The sequence below is a fragment of the Lepisma saccharinum genome, chromosome 18 (genome assembly GCF_977018435.1).
Source record: "Lepisma saccharinum chromosome 18, izLepSacc3.1, whole genome shotgun sequence".
NCBI lineage: Eukaryota > Metazoa > Arthropoda > Insecta > Zygentoma > Lepismatidae > Lepisma > Lepisma saccharinum.
Window position 1 is genome coordinate 48,132,899 of NC_139246.1, and position 17,554 is coordinate 48,150,452.

Consider the following 17,554-nt stretch of genomic DNA (forward strand, 5'->3'; position numbering starts at 1 on the left):
AACAATTTCATCAATAAGAAGCAATATCTAGATAATTCAATTACTATAAATTGTTTGATTTATAAAAATTACTCATTCATTACATTAAATTCTTTCACATCTTATAAGAAATTCTGTAACTTTAGAATTGTTGTCTAAAAATGTATATCTTTTGAAATGAAGGAATTAATTACAACCTCATCAGCATTATTATTTTTAAACTGAGTTTTCAAATCATCATCATGATACGAATGTGAACATACAAGAGTAATAAATGTTGCCTTAGTACGGAAGAATACATGATCTCTAAATGCGAATGAACTCCACTATTGTTCTATGTCTGCAGCAACAAAACTCATGTCTTGCACCAACAATCCGATTTTGCATCGTAGGTGCATAATACTGGTGTGACAAGTTACTCCAAGCGGGAATAACGTAACATACAGACACACTGCAGCTAGGAATTCGCTGTTCTTTTATTTTATATTATTTTTCTCTCACAAACCGCATGTAACTGCAAGCTGTCCGTAGCTACATGTTGCAACAGTTCTTAACAGAGAATGACTGCATGAACAAATCACTTACAAAAGAGAAAGAAAATAATGAATTAGTTGACACGTGAGAAACTGGGTTGCGATGATACCATGCGATCAACGGGTTCGTTACAACTCAGTAGTGTCTGTGACTGTACAAGAATTACAACAGTCCATTCGTGTCTTATTATCTGGTCTTACATATGTTTGTATTATTGCGTTTAATTTTTATCATCATCTGGCAGCTAAATTCACAGTTATTTGATGTATTAATTGACGTCACTTTTACATATAGTATTGAGCTTCATAAAAAATTTGTAGAGGTGTATAGTAATTGGCTATAAACAGGCGGATAATATTGCCATTTTTACATTTCTATACTCTGTTCCGAATATCTCTGGGGCAAGCGACGGAACCACATTGACGCCACCCGCGCGGTCGGCAGCCATCTTGATGTCCGCCATCTTGAATTCAACTTCAGAATTTTAAATGGGAAGGAGGTGATATGATACATCAAATCAGGCTAGAATTTCACGAGAAATGCAATGGTGAAGGTTTTTTCGACGTATCTTTAACCAGTAAAAAGTTATGACTGAATTCTTGTACCAATTTGCTCCTTTTCGAGGTCTTAGAAAAATGCCTTAAAATTTGTTTAGCGCATCGGTAATGCATCAAGATCAAAGTGACGTCTAGGGAGAGACGTTCGCATGCCATTGCACACGATTTTAATCGGATGGTTGTCGCGAACAATTTACAATGTGACGCTTCCATTAAATGAAAAGTCCTTCACAGTGACAAGGCTAATGTTTATGTTCATAAGGAAGTTCATAAACAGAATATTTTATGCTTTTATCTGATAACCCATTTTCGACAGATCAAAGCTGAATGGTTAGTGCTGGTAAGTTAATGGTGTGTCGTGCTGTGTGGAACACGATTGGTTAGTCAATTTTCCATCAACGGAACCTTAAATGCTTAGGGCTACTTTCATTTGTTAAATAAATAGGTTTTTTCATCCTTGCTTATGGAAGAAGGTACTTTTTACAGAGTTTTTTTTTTCAATAGGGAAGAACACCAGAACACTATGGGAACGTTGTGAAGCAGTTTCTGTCCAAAGTTATTTTATCAGATGACAAGGGTCGCATATTCTGTTTATGAACTTCCTTATGAACATAAACATTTGCCTTGTCACTGTGAAGGTCTTTTAATTCAATGGAAGCGTCAGACTGTAAATTGTTCACGACAACCATTCATAATGCGCAGCTCTTCGTGGATGTATCCGATTAAAATCGTGTGCAATGGCATGCGAACTTCTCTCCCTAGACATCACTTTGATGTCGATGCATTACCGATGCGTTAAACAAATTTTAAGGCATTTTTCTAAGACCTCGAAAGGGAGCAAATTGGTACAAGAATTCAGTAATAACATTTTACTAGTTAAAGATACGTCGAAAAAACCTTCACCATTGCATTTCTCGTGAAATTCTAGCCTGATTTGATATATCATATCACCTCCTTCCCATTTAAAATTCTGATGTTGATGGTCATCACCAATTCCAAGTTGTGCCCTGCAGTGGCCTTGTACCGAGGGTGTTAAGTGACTTTTTGAGCCACCCTGTAGAATGGACGCAATGTCTCTCGTGTAATGCTTGGGCGTATGACCAATGTGCACATGAGGAAAGTGTCTTGTACGTTATTTGTGAACATTGCAAGAACATGCTAAACTGAATGGTTGTCGGCATTGTGTACTTTATGTTTTCGACTCATCTATAAGCTAACACATTGCTTACCGATACTGAACGACGATTTTTGTTTTTCTTCAAATATCACTATTTTTTTTTTCCTTTCCATTTTTCAGCAAAGACTCACTGTTCTTGATAAATAATATTTTGAAGTACCATTTTCTTGTTTTCCAATTACATTCCACCTACTCATTTTCTAACTATTGCTAATAACTTAGGGTGTCCGATACTGTACGACTTTCCCCTACATATTGAGAATATATGATTGTTTTCTCTCAATCAGAATTTATATTGACGTTATTTGGTAGACCCAACAAATTTTATATCTTAATCATCTCTAGAATATTTTTTATTTTATTGAAATTCCAGTGTAGAAGAAGCCATTTTAAACCGTAAAGGAACAATAGTAAAAACAATAACTAGTTCTAAAATAAGATAAAAAATTAACAAGATAAAATTAAACAAAAATGGTTCCAAGATAAACAGAGATCAGTTTCACAACATTACTTATACACTTATATACTTCTAAGTTGGTGATAAAAGACGAATATGAACTGAATATATCTACTTGGTTTGAGATAATGTTGAACTGATTCGGTAGCCTATGGAATAATGAACATTGTATAAGTGAGAGCCTGGGAGTTGCAGTGTGGAAAGTTTCCTTGCTCCGTGTTTTACGTCTGGGCACTCTGAGGGAGAGTTCGTGAAGTGGGATGCTGCATCTTAGGTTTCCATTAATGATCTTATGTGGTAATTTCATATCTGCAACGTATCTACGAGATTCTGGAGTAGCTATTAATGTGTAAGTTTTGAAGTAGATCTCTCTTGGGTAGATGTTTCAGGACACTCTATTTCGAACAATGGAGAGGAAAAAGCTAAGAACACTGTCGATCTTAGATGTATGAGAATGGGCAGCCGCAGTCATGTTCCAGATGGGTGTACAGTATTTTAGAATGGGGGATACAAATGTTTTGAAGTAGCTTACATGAAAAGTGGTTTCGGATTATTAATTTCGATGAAATTAGTAGTTTCTAATTTACTTAAATTGCAGAGGACGAGAACCGACTCGTCCAGAAAGCTTACGACGAAAAGCTTAAGCGTTTGTGCCCCAAAACGAAGGAAGAATAAATTGTAGCCACAGAAGCAAGAATATCTGTCAAAGTAGTTATTAATCCAACTAACAAACGTTTGTTTTGAACGTGGAGAAGCAGGAAATGAATTTAACACATGTTTTCACAAAAATATAACACCTTCATTAGTCAGTTGATGGTGAAGACCGTTTGGAGGCAAATGTCGTAATGGACGATTCATCCATATGCGAATGAATGATGACCACTAACCATAGAGGATTTTCTGATGAAGACAAGACATAAATAATGTGGCTCATATGTATGGTAATTAGCGGAGCGTAAACAGGCGATATATGCAAAAAAGATCACGTTAGGAGCTTGTTCCAAGCACATCACACCATGTAAAGACCTGCAGCTACGTCGTTGTCCCTAAAAGGCGAGTGTAACGAAATGGAATGATGTGCTTCGAGGTAGGACTATAGATTACTCATTAAACATTTAACAAACGCTTAGTGACGCTTACTGAGACGAAGAATGTTCTAGCATAAATGAAATGTTTGATTTGAAGAAATTTCTCTTTTCATATTTTGACATTCGTTACACAGTCTACATGAACAAATATCAATTACACTAGTTTGTCTTCTCTTGACAATTACACAGAGTTCGAAATTCACTTTTGATTCATCAATTGACATAGTTAAAACTGTAATTTTTGTTTTTTTGAAATGATGATGTCTGATCGTCTCAACTGACACATTTTTAGCATATTACACGGAATAGAAACTGATAAAAGTAAAGTTAGATTAATGACTATGTGGACTTGCACCATATAATTTATAGATTTTGTTTGTGTTGCGAATAAAAACACCAACTGCAAGAACCAGAAGTGTAAATTAGCAACTTGTACACCTCAATGTGTTTTTGAAGTCAAACAAATTATGCCTATTCGTGTCAAATGATCATTTTGGGTTCTGTGTGAACAATATGATGAATTTATTAATGAGTTCTACCATCCGAGGAATACCAAGTACTATATTTATATGTATCTTAATATAATTATCATAATCAAATTATTCTATGGTGAAAAACTAATTAATTCTATTCCTTTATCATCATGAGGGGAATGATTATCAATGACAAGTTTACAATTCTCCGCTTTACCAAACATCTATATAAGTTACCTAACAACTTTCATTCGGTATATTGAAAATTTAGAAAATACCCATTGTGATTCATCATTTTCTTCTTCTGTTTGGGTATGGAAAACTTACTTTAAGTTGTTGATTTGTTTTCGGCATGATTTCATGTTTGATTGATTTTTTGTTTTAAGTCCATTTTATGCACAGTAAGGCTAATCGGGACTGGACCTGCAGTTTAAAGTGGGATCCGAACCACTATATGCCTCCACCAGGGATCGAATCCGGGAAACCTTGATTACAAGGCGACAACGCTACCACTGCGCCATCGGGGAGGCACTATGATTTCATGTGTTAGAGCCACAAACAAAACCAAAAGTTTGCAAACAAGCCAATTCTACCCTTTTCTCAAAAGTAATTTCGAAGGGCGTACCCCTTGTCTGCATGGACGCAGATGACGACCAGTAAATCACACCCTCCGTCTTTTATGTGGTGACATAATGGTTATTATTACATCCAGGATTGGCATGTTTAAAACAAAACGTTTCAAACACGTGCCTTTGTTTTATATAGAAGTGTTTCAAACACTTTTATAATTGGTATAGGGTTGAATTTGCTAGTGTCTCAATATCTAAAATTCAAAGAACTGCAACCTAATATGCACTAAGCATTAATTCGTATATTTCTTAATCACCGCCAAGTGGCAAGAAAATCATTTCTTTAATTTTCTCACATATTTTGGGGGCAAAAGGGATAATCCAAATACATTGCAAATAATATTATACTGTATAAACAATACGAGTATGAAAATCGCAAACATACGTTAATAGATTTTATATCTTCTTCACAAAGGATATAAGTATTACAATTCTTACCTGAAACTATATAGCACCTAGATATATGAGGCATATTAACTAAAAACATTCACTTACAAAATTTAAATGCTATTGTTATTGCAGCTTGTATGTTCTACTAAGATTATGTTTGATTATAGTGTGTCGAAGAAAACTTTAAGAATGTAATAAACAAATATTCACACATAACACTTGATATACAGTGTAGTTTTCTCTGGAGATGTAAGTAGTGTGTCAACGCCCAAAGTAAACTGAAATAATGAAGAACGTGTTTTGTTTTTACAAAAATATGACATTAAGATTTTGAACCTTTTTATTTACTTCTCAGTGTTTCGAGTGTCCGGCATTTTAACCCAGGGTAGTTAGTAATCAGGGTCTTTGGCGTCGATGCCAACGTCTTCATGCGTTAATGACAGCGCATGCGCATGCCTCCCTTAATGAGCTAAGCGAGTCCAGGCATTGTGGTTGTTCTGATTTCCAACGGTTTGCCAATGATTTTTCTTTCTGATGTACAAGTGTACAAAATTTCACAATACAAACATTACTACAATTTATAAAAATTTAATTTGTATATTTTGTATTAGTACCTGAGAGCAATTGAATTTTCTTAACTATTGTTTCTCTTTATTTCCGCGACGTTCCTTATTTTAATTGTAAAAATGGGTGTGTTCAATATCAAACTATTAATGAAAGTAGAAGTTTTTAATAATATCTGATAACATTCTCTACCATAATTATCTCTTGTTAACTTATCATTCAATTCTGACGTTGTAGTGAAATTACCTCGTTTCATAAATAATAATAATAATAATAATAATAATAATAATAATAATTCCATTCTATAATTAAACGAATAGTGCATAATACCCATTTTTGATTCAAATATTTGAACACGATTCTTATCTAGTGCTTTGTTTAGAAACAAAGTTTGGTTTCAGTAATTTTAAATATTTTAAAGCCTGTCAAAATCCGTGAAATCATGAAAATGAGATAAAGGTAAAAAAAAAAAAGGTAAAGTGTTCCCCTGTGTATAGCACCACGCCATGAAGGCGTATAGGGGGTGTGGGGGTAACGCCCCACACTTTCTTGATCCGGTCGTGAGTGGGGGTGATGTGATCAACATCACGCCCCTGACCGCCTTTACCCCCCAGGATTTCCCCCAGGTACCCATGTTATTCGACGCTGGGTGGGCGCCGGGGCCGCTTCCACCGTTAGACCGTTAGAAAAGTTCCCGGATTTGAACCAATGAAAATGAGATTAATTGCTTAATGCGAAGCACAGGCGTTTTATACACACACAATTATACACAAATTTAAGAAAAAATTTCGGCATGACAGGCTGCACAAACCTACCTTCAATGGTGAAATCCTCAAGCGGTAGGTGTCGCTTGACGCTTCAGTGTGAACTGTCCCTTAGGTTTCCCTGTTCCTTTTACATACCTGACTACCCAGTTGGCGAATGTAAGTTACGATCGAATTCGTAACTGTTATTGCATCCGTTATTTTGTCTGTGCATTATGAATTAAATAACTGATATGTTGCAAGTGGACCGTTGTTTTGGAATAAAGCCCGTCTCAGCGAACTATTTACTGCGTGCATGTTTGGGTATCGACGTGTGAAACAATGATGCAAACTTTACCTGTCACGGGGTTTAGAACTGAGTTTATTTTGTTGTCCAACAAAAGGATAAAATACAGCTGCGCAGCGAAAAGGGAAAAGCGAACAAGGAAACATACAGAGGATGATTAATGTAGTCTGCTGTTTGGCAAATTAAGAAGTGCCATCCTAGCAACTGTACGTAAAGAGCAGTCGAATTTTCAAAATTTAATTTTTAAAACGATAAAATTAAGGGAAAACGACGGTATGCTGTGGCAAATGGATGTCCGGAAGGGGGAGGGGGAGGGCATCCACATGAAAAAAGGAATGTCAACCTGAAATTATATATTTCATTTAAATCACAGTACTTTATGTTATTTCAAGGCCATTACAGGAACATGATAAGTAGGGAAGGGATTTTAAGATGCAGCACCTTTTCAAAAATATATTTGTCTTCATACCAATCGCCTATGTATTTTAGGACATGAAATCAAGTCAAATGAGCACATTTTGTTGCACTTTCTTGCACCATTTCGTGAGATTAGCACATTTACCTCCTTTTAGCCCTCCCCCTCTTCGTGCTTCAGCACCATTTCAATTCCTTTTCTTTCATGTTTTGTTAAAAAAAATCGACAGAAAAATAAATGATTTTCACTCTTCTCGAGCAGCTACAAAACATCCTATAGTCTAATTTTGTAGAGCAGAACGAGAGCTAGAAAATGGTATAATATAATCATTGCAGCCCCAATAGTTCCCAAGATAATGTAGCAAAACCCGCGAGAGAAAACAGAAACTTCAACAAAACCTATTCCGCAGAACCACAGCTCTCTATGCGGTCCGCGCGCATTATATACAGAAGGCGCAGCAAAAGAGAGCATTGAATAAAGGCATTCTATCAGCAACTTTTTTCTTTGCACATTTTCTAAAACATTTTCAGAACCTTTTTTCCCCTTTCGCGACCATAATTTTGAACCTTAAAATCATTTCCATATTGGTAACTTCAAACTGAATAAGTGTTTTTTGAGGCAACAACTCTTGTAAGAATACCTACATTCATCTTCCTGTGAAAAATCTTACGAACATCCATGAATGTGCATTTTTAACGAATGGATCATGTCTTCAATAGGAACTACAAAACTGTCAAAAAATGAAGGGTTAAGAGGTAGAACCGCATAATTACGATAACATAATTGAACCTTGTGCTTCAACAATGTTAATTGTTGTGGATTAAAGTACTGAATATTAGATTTCTCGTTTATTTTTATTCCCTTGCACACCAAATACATCATTACTTAAAATTAAGTTTTTTATAATATGTAATTAAATTTTATTACAAATATTTCTAAATTTACAACTAAATTTCTTTGAGAAAATTTGAAACACTTGTGCTCAGACTGGGCTGCGAGGAAAAACACTTTTCTTCCTTGCCAAAGTATTAACCTCAGGGGCAGGAAACGCAACTAATTATATAATCTTACACATTTAATTTGTCACTTCGTCAAAGGCTAAATTATGGGGGGATGTACCCGATGAGGGGTCAAAATTTCGATTTTTCAACATATGTATTTTCTTGAAGTGCATAACTTCCTCGTTACACCCTGTAAATTTTATTAATGAATGAAAAATCTAAGGCACGAACACTTTACTTTATATGTGTGAAGATCCGAGATTTTTTAAAGAAATAGTTAAGTTTAATTTCCCCTCTGAGCTCAGCTTTTGATTCGTTCTTTCCTTACAGGATAGTTTCTACGAAAGTGGCATTTTTCTTTGTTCAAGCAGGGATTGTTGATACCATGTGGAATGTAGGACTGATATTTGTGTAAGTGTAGATGGAACATGGATGAAAAGAGGCCGCACTTCCTTATATGGTGTAACGTCTGTCATTAGCATAGGCACAGGGAAGGTTGTAGATATGCAGTGCATGTTCAAATATTGTCATGCTTGTTTTACTAAATCAAAACTGGATAATGAAGATGCAGAATGGAAGGAAAATCATTTATCATCAAGTTCGAAGAATTACAGTGGATCGAGTAGAGGTATGGAATTTGCGGCTGTGAAGATGATTTTCAACCTTTCAGAGACGAAATTTGGTGTACGATATACACAATATGTTGGTGTTAGTGACTCCAGTGCATTCAATGAATGGCTGAGAGCAAACCATATGGTGATGAGTGTGAAATAGTAAAACTAGATTGTATTGGTCATGTGCAGAAGAGGGTGGGTGGCAGACTAAGGCGTGTACTCAAATAAAACAGAGGACTGAAACTTGAAGATGGAAAACCACTTGGGAGTAAGGGTAGACTTACAGGAAAGGAAAGCGATTCCCTGCAGGTATATTATGGGATAGTCATAAAGAAAACTTGCATGATCTTGAAGAAATGCGAAAGGCTGTGTGGGCAAACTATTTTCACAAATTATCAACCGACAACAAACCAACACATATGCTGTGTCCAAAAGGAGAGAATTCTACAACAGAAGCAGAATTACAGGGGAGCATTACGAACACAAACATTCCTTACCAGAAACAGTAATGAATCATATAAACCCTACGTTTAGAGCACTTGGTGAACAACAGCTTCTCAAGAAATGTCTTCACGGGAAGACTGAATCCGAACGGAAGTTTCAATAGCATAATGTTGCAACACTGCCAAAAGAAACTTCGTTTGCTGGTGCAAGAGTGATACATATAGCTGCATATGATGCCTTGTTGTGTTTTAATAGTGGTTCTTCGATCAGGTGTGAGATTTTGAAGAAGTTAGTACTGATACCAGGTGAATACACAGAAGCAATTTTTAGGGACATATTGATCCAAAACGTGTTGCAAAAGCAGATTTATCAACAGAAAGACTCACAAAAGACCAAAGAAAAAAGAAAAGGGCAGAGAAGAAAGATGAGGTAGACACACACGGCAATGAACAATATGGATATGGTCATGGGCGTATTTAAGGGGGCGGGTTCAAAGGGTCCAAACCAACCTTTAGGTTAAGTAAAATTACCAGATTACCTGTTCTATACCCTAGGCGCAGAGACTTCTTCGTAAAAATTTATTCAGACTTATTTTGTTCTCATAAATTACAAGCATATAGAACGGGATACGGATTGCAAATAAATTAATTCCACACACCAGATGGGACTGCAAATCAAATGTCTGTAATTTGCTGATAGTTTCGGAATTTCTCTGGAAAATACTCAGAAAACTCTTGATATTTCACAAATTCTATAATGCCACATATAATTTCTGCCCTTTGCAGCTGCTTGTGAACTTATAGCGCGAACATTATAATTTCATTAGAAGTTCCCGATATGTTTTTTACCATTCAAGATTTAAGTATTCCTCAGGTTCTAATTTTTGGATAATTTGAAATTTCCCAACTGTTTGATAATCCCGAAAGTCGATAAACCATTTTCCAAACTCTAGATCAAAATGGGAAACTTGTCCCTATTGGAGATTGTAACAGCATCTGGGTTAGCTTCAGCTATTAGTACTTCTACTCTCTCTGGGTTGAGTAGGTGTGGATTTGGAAAAAAAATAGTTGGTGAAGAATATGATAGTGCTGATGTAACGAGTGGTAGAATCAAGGTGGTGAGATAGATAGATAATTTCAAAGAAGTGCCAAAAAGCAATTTTTGTAAATTGTTCAGCTTATACCTTAACCCTGACTATTGCCCATTTCTGTGGAATTTCTGCAATGTTGAGACTGTCAAATCAGTTATATTTTTTCCCCTCGAGTCTTCTCAAAGGAGCAGCCCCCCGTGGTTAGCACAACGTGAGTCCCGGGTTCGAAACCCGGAATGGGCATGGGCGTTAGTGGGTGTCCATTCATCAATTTCATCATGTCATCACTCATCCCGATCTTCAGAAATTAGCTAAAAGTGGCACAAGAAGCGAAGTAAAATAATGCAAATAAATCAATCAATCTTCTCAAAGTAATTTAGTTGTAAAAAAAATGCAGTGCAAGATAGCTAGGGAAGTTCTGTAACCTTCTCAAGTTGTTTGACACAAGATGGACAGAATAATATCAATACTCAGTACGGTAACATGTGAAATCGTATACACTAATAGTAGAAACTTTACTGTTGTCCATTTTTGAACCATTTTATAGTAGAGATGAACCCTAGTTTCTCTGAAAACAGTCAACACATTGAAAAAGTGCAACAACTTATTCCAATATGAAATGCTCATTCCTTATTCATTGGAACAGTGTGTCAAAATGTTGGATGGCCTGGTTGATATTTTTTACATTTTCAAATGTGAATGAAAAATTTAACAAACAGTAATTGAAAAGACATTTCCAGGGTATGCATTGTAGGCAGCAGAAAATTGTGACAAGCTCTTGTACTCAAATATGCACAAATTGTTGGTGATCTTGACTACACTGCCAGTTTCATCTTCAACACCCGAGAGGATGTGTTTAACATTAAGGAGGTTGAATTAATGTCCTCGCAATTCAACGGGAGATCCTCGACTAATGGACCCTGCACTGTTAAGTATACATACCTACAAATATAAAAATAACACTCATGATGTTATTTTCAATTTTGTAGCAAGGAGGAAAAGACTAATTCTAACAGTGTAATTCTTTTTTAAAGAGAAGGTGGGATTAGCTTTTTCAAAAGCATTTTCTGCTCATTTTATGTAGAAAAGTTAGAAGTTCGTAGATAGACTTAATTTAATAAATGTGTGACCTTTCATGTGGTTGCAGAGTGGATTATTTTGTTGTTGTTGATTTCGTGTTTTAAGTCCACTTTATGCACAGTAAGGCTAATGGGGACTGCACCTACAGTTTAAAGTGGGAACCGAACAACTTGTGTCTCCACCGGGTATCGAACACGGGACCCCTCGATTACAAGGCGACGACTCTATCACTGCTCCATCATGGAGGCTCCAGAGTGGATTTTGATAACCAGATCATACCTAGGGACGTTATACGTCCAGGATTTTCAGGGACAATCCCGGAATGGTATCATTTGTTCCGGTGTTCCGAATAGATTTTTCAGGATGCACAAATATTCTGGAATTGGGTGGGAAAGAAGAAATGATTAAGACTCCTACTTTCCTGAACTTTTTATTTTATTTTAAATGCGTGTACGCAATTTTAAAATGCTCATTTTTACAAAACAATCTAACTCTACATTGAACCACTCCCTCTCCATAATATAAGAGTTAACGAGATACAGACGGTAATGCAAATCTTTGACTTCACGATGGCGCCGCCGTCTGCTAGCAGTGCTGAATTTCAGTTACGATTATCTTCCATTGTATAGTAACCTGCTTAATACAAAGAGTCAGTGCTTGGGTGCGTATGTGTTCAGTCCGTAGTTTTCAAATAAAGTTTTATGTTGTATATACATCCAACTTTATCTGGTCCAGTCCCCCCCCCGCTCCCTAACAAGCTACCGGTCAGTACTGTCCCGGATTTTCAGTTATGAAATATAGGAACCCTAATTGAACCAAAAGTTGAACCCCACCCTTACATGAGCTATATATACGCCCATGGATATGGTGTATTCTAGATGCTCCGAATAGCAAATAATTTGTAAACATTCTGCAAATCTTTATATGAGTTATTCTCAGAAGTACATTTTTTGACATATATGTACTTTTTCCTCAGACACCTTGAGGACCATTCATCTGATATTTGGTGTGGTATGAGTACTAATGTTAACAATGTTTGTGAACTAGAACTATTTTGATAACCTAATACTTAACTAGTGATTATGATGATTAATTGTACTTCTGATATATATTTTAGAAGTACGTAAAATACAGCACATTATTTCTAACCACACACTTAAGCTTTTGTATTAGTTTAGTTCATAAAAAAGATAATATTGTTGTAAACAAAACCTGCAATTTTGATTGAAATCTATTCAGCCGTTTCCGAAAAAAGGTACAAATAATTTTTAGAGTTATCTTTTTCAATGGTGCGTAATGCGGGTTGCATGAACCGCAGCTACACGCCACTCAACTGAAGCAGTTTAGGCAATCATATATAGCTACAGAAAAAGTGTCGAAGATATAGATATAATAAAATCACCTTGCTTGAAGGTTGACACGTTACGTTTAGTTTATGTTTTACAATAAAATAAATTTCTGCCTTGGTCAGCATATTGAGTTTTTCATATCATTGAAACAAAGCTTAATGGTGTTATAATAGAAATGTTCAGCGTAATCCAGTATAACAAGTTGTTTGAAACCCAATAAATGCCACATTTATTTCCGAAATACTGGTTACTTCATCTAATTATTACTAATTATGTTATTTGCTACAGTATTGAAAAAAGAATGTTAATGTCATTTGTTTAGACCTCAATAAAGAAATTTTATCAGCACCTTTCTCGCACCTCTTTCAAAAAATTTTCAGAACCTTTTTGGCCTTCCCGACCATTATTTTGCACCTTAAAATTCATTTCCTAGTCATCACATATTAAGAAATGGGTAGGAGGGGTTATAGAGAAAGAGATACGGATAGAGATAGATAGTGAAACGGAAGTAGACAGATGTAGAAATAAATGCAGAAACGAGGACAAAGAGAGGTAGAAAGGTATAGAGAGATGGAAGGCTAAATGGGGAAATACAGGCAGCGATGTACAGAGAAAGAGAGAGTATAGGGGACATTCTCACGACCAGCATCTCGGAGAAAAAGAAGTAAATAGATAGAGAATTAAATGCAGGAAGGAACAGATAGAGAGGAAAATTAGTGTTGCCCACGAGACGAGACGAGACGAGACTTTGGTCTGTCCCGTCCCGTCTCGTGAAAATGCTGTCTCGTCTCGAAAATATTCGTTTGTCCCGTCTCGTGTCCCTTCTTGAAGGGTTCTGTCTCGTCTCGTCTCGTCCCGTCTCGTTTCGTCCCGTCTCGTCTCGTAAAAGTGATCCGGGATATTATGCCAACAAAAGTCAAAAGTAGCAGAAACACGAAATATTTTTCCGGAAAGTGGGATAAAGCTCCAAATATTTTACCCATTGCGTGGTGAGAATAAATAAGGTTCGTTAATCATGAGGACATTAATATTAAAAATGCAGTTTGTTGGTTACTGATTGCTAGGTATCTTATGAAATCTACCTTGTGGTTTTTCTCGCTTCATACAACTGTCTATCCATCGTACATTTATACCAAGTTTGTTAGAACCTGTCCCGTTTCCCGCGCTAGCGATCGCTCGACAGTTTTGGTGCCAATGAGAAACGAGAAAAAAGTCGTCTGCTGGGCAGCGAGGAGCGAATGGAAGCCAGAAGAGAGAAGCTTACGTAGACGTTGTTGCCAAGTTGCGTATTTTAATTTGCTGCCTGGCTTTGGCTTTTCCCAGCACGGAGTTCAAGCGTCTTCAGCAGCAACACCGCTTGGTTTATGCTAGAAAAGCCAGCGATCAGCTACCGCGGGAAGCCGGACAGGTTGTAACAAACACGGTATAAGTGAGTGCTCTTTTTCATTACTGCTATACCTTTTGGAAGTCTTGAAATGTTTTCCAATGGACCTTCTTTCTTTCTGAATGTCGAACTTCCGTGCACTATGAAAATGTACATTTTTTCTTTAAATTCTAAGCTTGGCGCTGGGAGCAACAAAAAAGTTTTTAAATGTGTAGTACGAACACAAAAGACTATTTAAAATTTCAATATTTAGTATATTACAAATAGAAAGCATTTATTGTTCTTAATATTGTTAAACATCTTCTATGACATAAGTTTCAAAAAATGTTTCTTTGTGATATTGTGCTGTTTCTTATGCTCAGCTTATGACGCACATACTTCTTTGTTTTCCCTTTAGCCTCTAAGTCCGGTACCACCACCGCTTGATCTAATTTATCCTTCGGCAAGCACGCATCTAGAAATATATGTCGGGGGAGGATGTCTGAGCCAAGTGTTTCAGAAAAAAATATAATAATAACATTAACGACAACAATTAAGCAAATGTTTAAATTAATGGATTAATATACTTCATAGGTCTATTCACTTGAATATGTAAATTAATCAATTCTATTATTGTTATTGCATGACATGTTACAAAGATGGTAAAAGAATAGTAATATAACAGCACAAATATTAGCTAATATCTAGCTTACGTGTAGTTAAGATCGTCAAAATCTGCATAAAAACAGCTGTCCTGGCAAGAAAATTAATGTCAAAAAAGGTGATTAATTGAATATTTGCTGAATAACAAAAAAAGATGTTACATCCACTTGACGAAAAATAAAGTTCCTGATTAATATTTTATGCTCATTTTTATAAGTAGTAGCTTACATATAACTTCATTGATACTGTCATTCAAAGCAGTATGATCCCAATAGAATCCTTGTTTTCTAGTAAGTTCGGCAGGAATATGTAACCCTCGATTATGCTAAACAAATATATTTTTCGTTTAGCTAGAGCAATGCCCCAGGAGGATGCAAGAAGCCTTTCCTGCAAAAGTGTATGCGAAGCGAAGAAACGTGACAAAACCACCACGTATGGAAGGCAAACCTGCATTAATTTTATATCGCACGTTTACAGAGCCGTGCCTCCTGAAGTTATAAAAATCCGAACTTCAATGATTCTTTTAGACATGCTATAGTTGAAAAAAAATATGTTTAGATGCACCCAAAGTGCATCATTATCAGATTATGCATATAACGTGTTATTGGAATCAACATATTTGTGTAAATTGGGTGCCTCCCCGATGGCGTAGTAATAACGTCGATGTCTTGTAATGAAGGGTCCTCGCGTCGATACTCAATGGAGGCACAAAGTGGATCGGATCGCACTTTAAACTGTAGGTCGGTTCGCGATTTAGCCTATTTGCGAATCAAGTGGACTTAAAAAAAACAAAAAGAAACAATATCAACCTTAAGAATATTAGAATAAACTAATTCACCCGCAGGTAAGTCAAATTTCACATATCCTTCTTCATCCTCGTTCATAGACTTCCTGCAATACTCTTGTGTTGCATCCCACCAGGTGCGAAAAATGTGAAGTTATTATTTCTCCGTACTGCGTTATTTCTTTTCATAACAGTAAGGCTAAATTCTCGTTTTATCTGAACTTTTAAAAAATGTGCAAAATACGTCTCTATCTTTAAACAACCACCCTTTCCCATGTATGTGTAAAATAATCCCACTCTGTCTGAGAAAACCTCTTCCTACGATCAAATGAAGGAAACAACTCTCAAGTCTCAACAATTATAAATTTTTGCTTAAATTTCCTATCATTTATACAAACGTCCTTTGGTGCAACACTGTCAACAGTTAATGTTACATTCCTCGTCCTAATAAATTTACTTCCAACCAGTGACGGTGTCAGGGAAATTTGACTGGGGGGGAGAAGGCTGGCAACAAAATATTGTAAAGGGGCAGTCACATTAAAACGCCCGAAACACTACACATATATATATACTTATATAATAAATTATATTCATGTATGGTGTTTTGTGTGTGTCTTTTATTTAGAGCGGACGTTTACTGCTTAAATTTACTTCTTGATTACGAGTTTAACCCAACCCATTAATTCTTTTTTATTGGTAAGTTGCGTTGTCTCTGGTGGCCTATTTCAGTATTGAAAGACATTCATAATTTTATAATTCATCGTCTTTCTTGAGATGAAACTACTGATATAAATATTTAATTTATAAGATAATAATATAAATGATGAAAATAATGCTTCGAAGAGTTTAATTTTCTTGCAAAATAAACGTGACGTTGGAAGAAATGAATCTTCTTAAGTATTAGAAACAATATGAGGCACTTCTCCTGTAGGAGAATTCTGCTCTATGTGCTTTGGAGAACACATTGCCCACCTTTGGTACGTCCAGGACTTGACATTTCTTCTCAATGGCAAGAACAGCCAAATGAGGCAGTTTGCATCCAGCATCCTGTTTCGAGCAAGCCTTTTCAAAGATTTTAAGGACAACCATCTTCGTAACGCTGAAGAGTTTTGGACAAAATTTGTGTTTCACCTTTCAGGGAAACGTTATCACAGGATAAAAAATCAGACAAAGGTTACAGTTATCTCATAATTCAAGAAATATTCTGACCCTGGCAATACTTACTCTTACTCTACCACTCCAACGTATGTCTGTGCTACCCAATTACAGGCACCTATGGAGTTCGTGGGAAGAAGTTCTTCGATTTTGATATGTACGAGAAAGAGCGAACCTGCATCTAATGATTGAAGAGTGGCAAATCCTAACAAGCATTCTTTTACCTGCCCGCCATATGTTTTGAATCGAATTTTAAGTGTAATTTGCATTTTAAGGTTCACGTTCAATACATTTCCAAATAATATCCCCTCATTAACTTCAAGAGTATCGAAGAAATCCCCTTTGTTAAGGTTTCCTCAGACTCATCATCTCGAAATTCAAGTCCCTGAATAGTAAGAAACCGCGATGAATCCACAACAACTGACATGTAGTGTCGGGTTTTCTTCGATCATCTTTGGTCCCGGGTTCGATACCCAGTGGAGGCACTTTAAACTATAAGTCCAGTCCCGATTAGTCTTACTGTGCATAAAGTGGACTTCAAACGCCAAATCAACCAACCAACCAAATCTTGAATCAACTTTGAATGTCTTTTATTAATTAGCGTTGTCACTAACGACCACGATTAGATTAATTTGCCCGTACTACAGATGATGTCATGTGGTCCTGAAAATATTCGTGATGTTTTAAAATCATCCACA

General features: G+C 36.2%; 1 pseudogene; it reads left to right on the forward strand.

Moving 5' to 3' along the window:
* The window catches only part of LOC146002235 (uncharacterized), a 28,022-nt pseudogene extending 18,585 nt beyond the window's left edge, over window positions 1-9,437 (forward strand).
* Window positions 9,438-17,554: the final 8,117 nt, after the last annotated feature.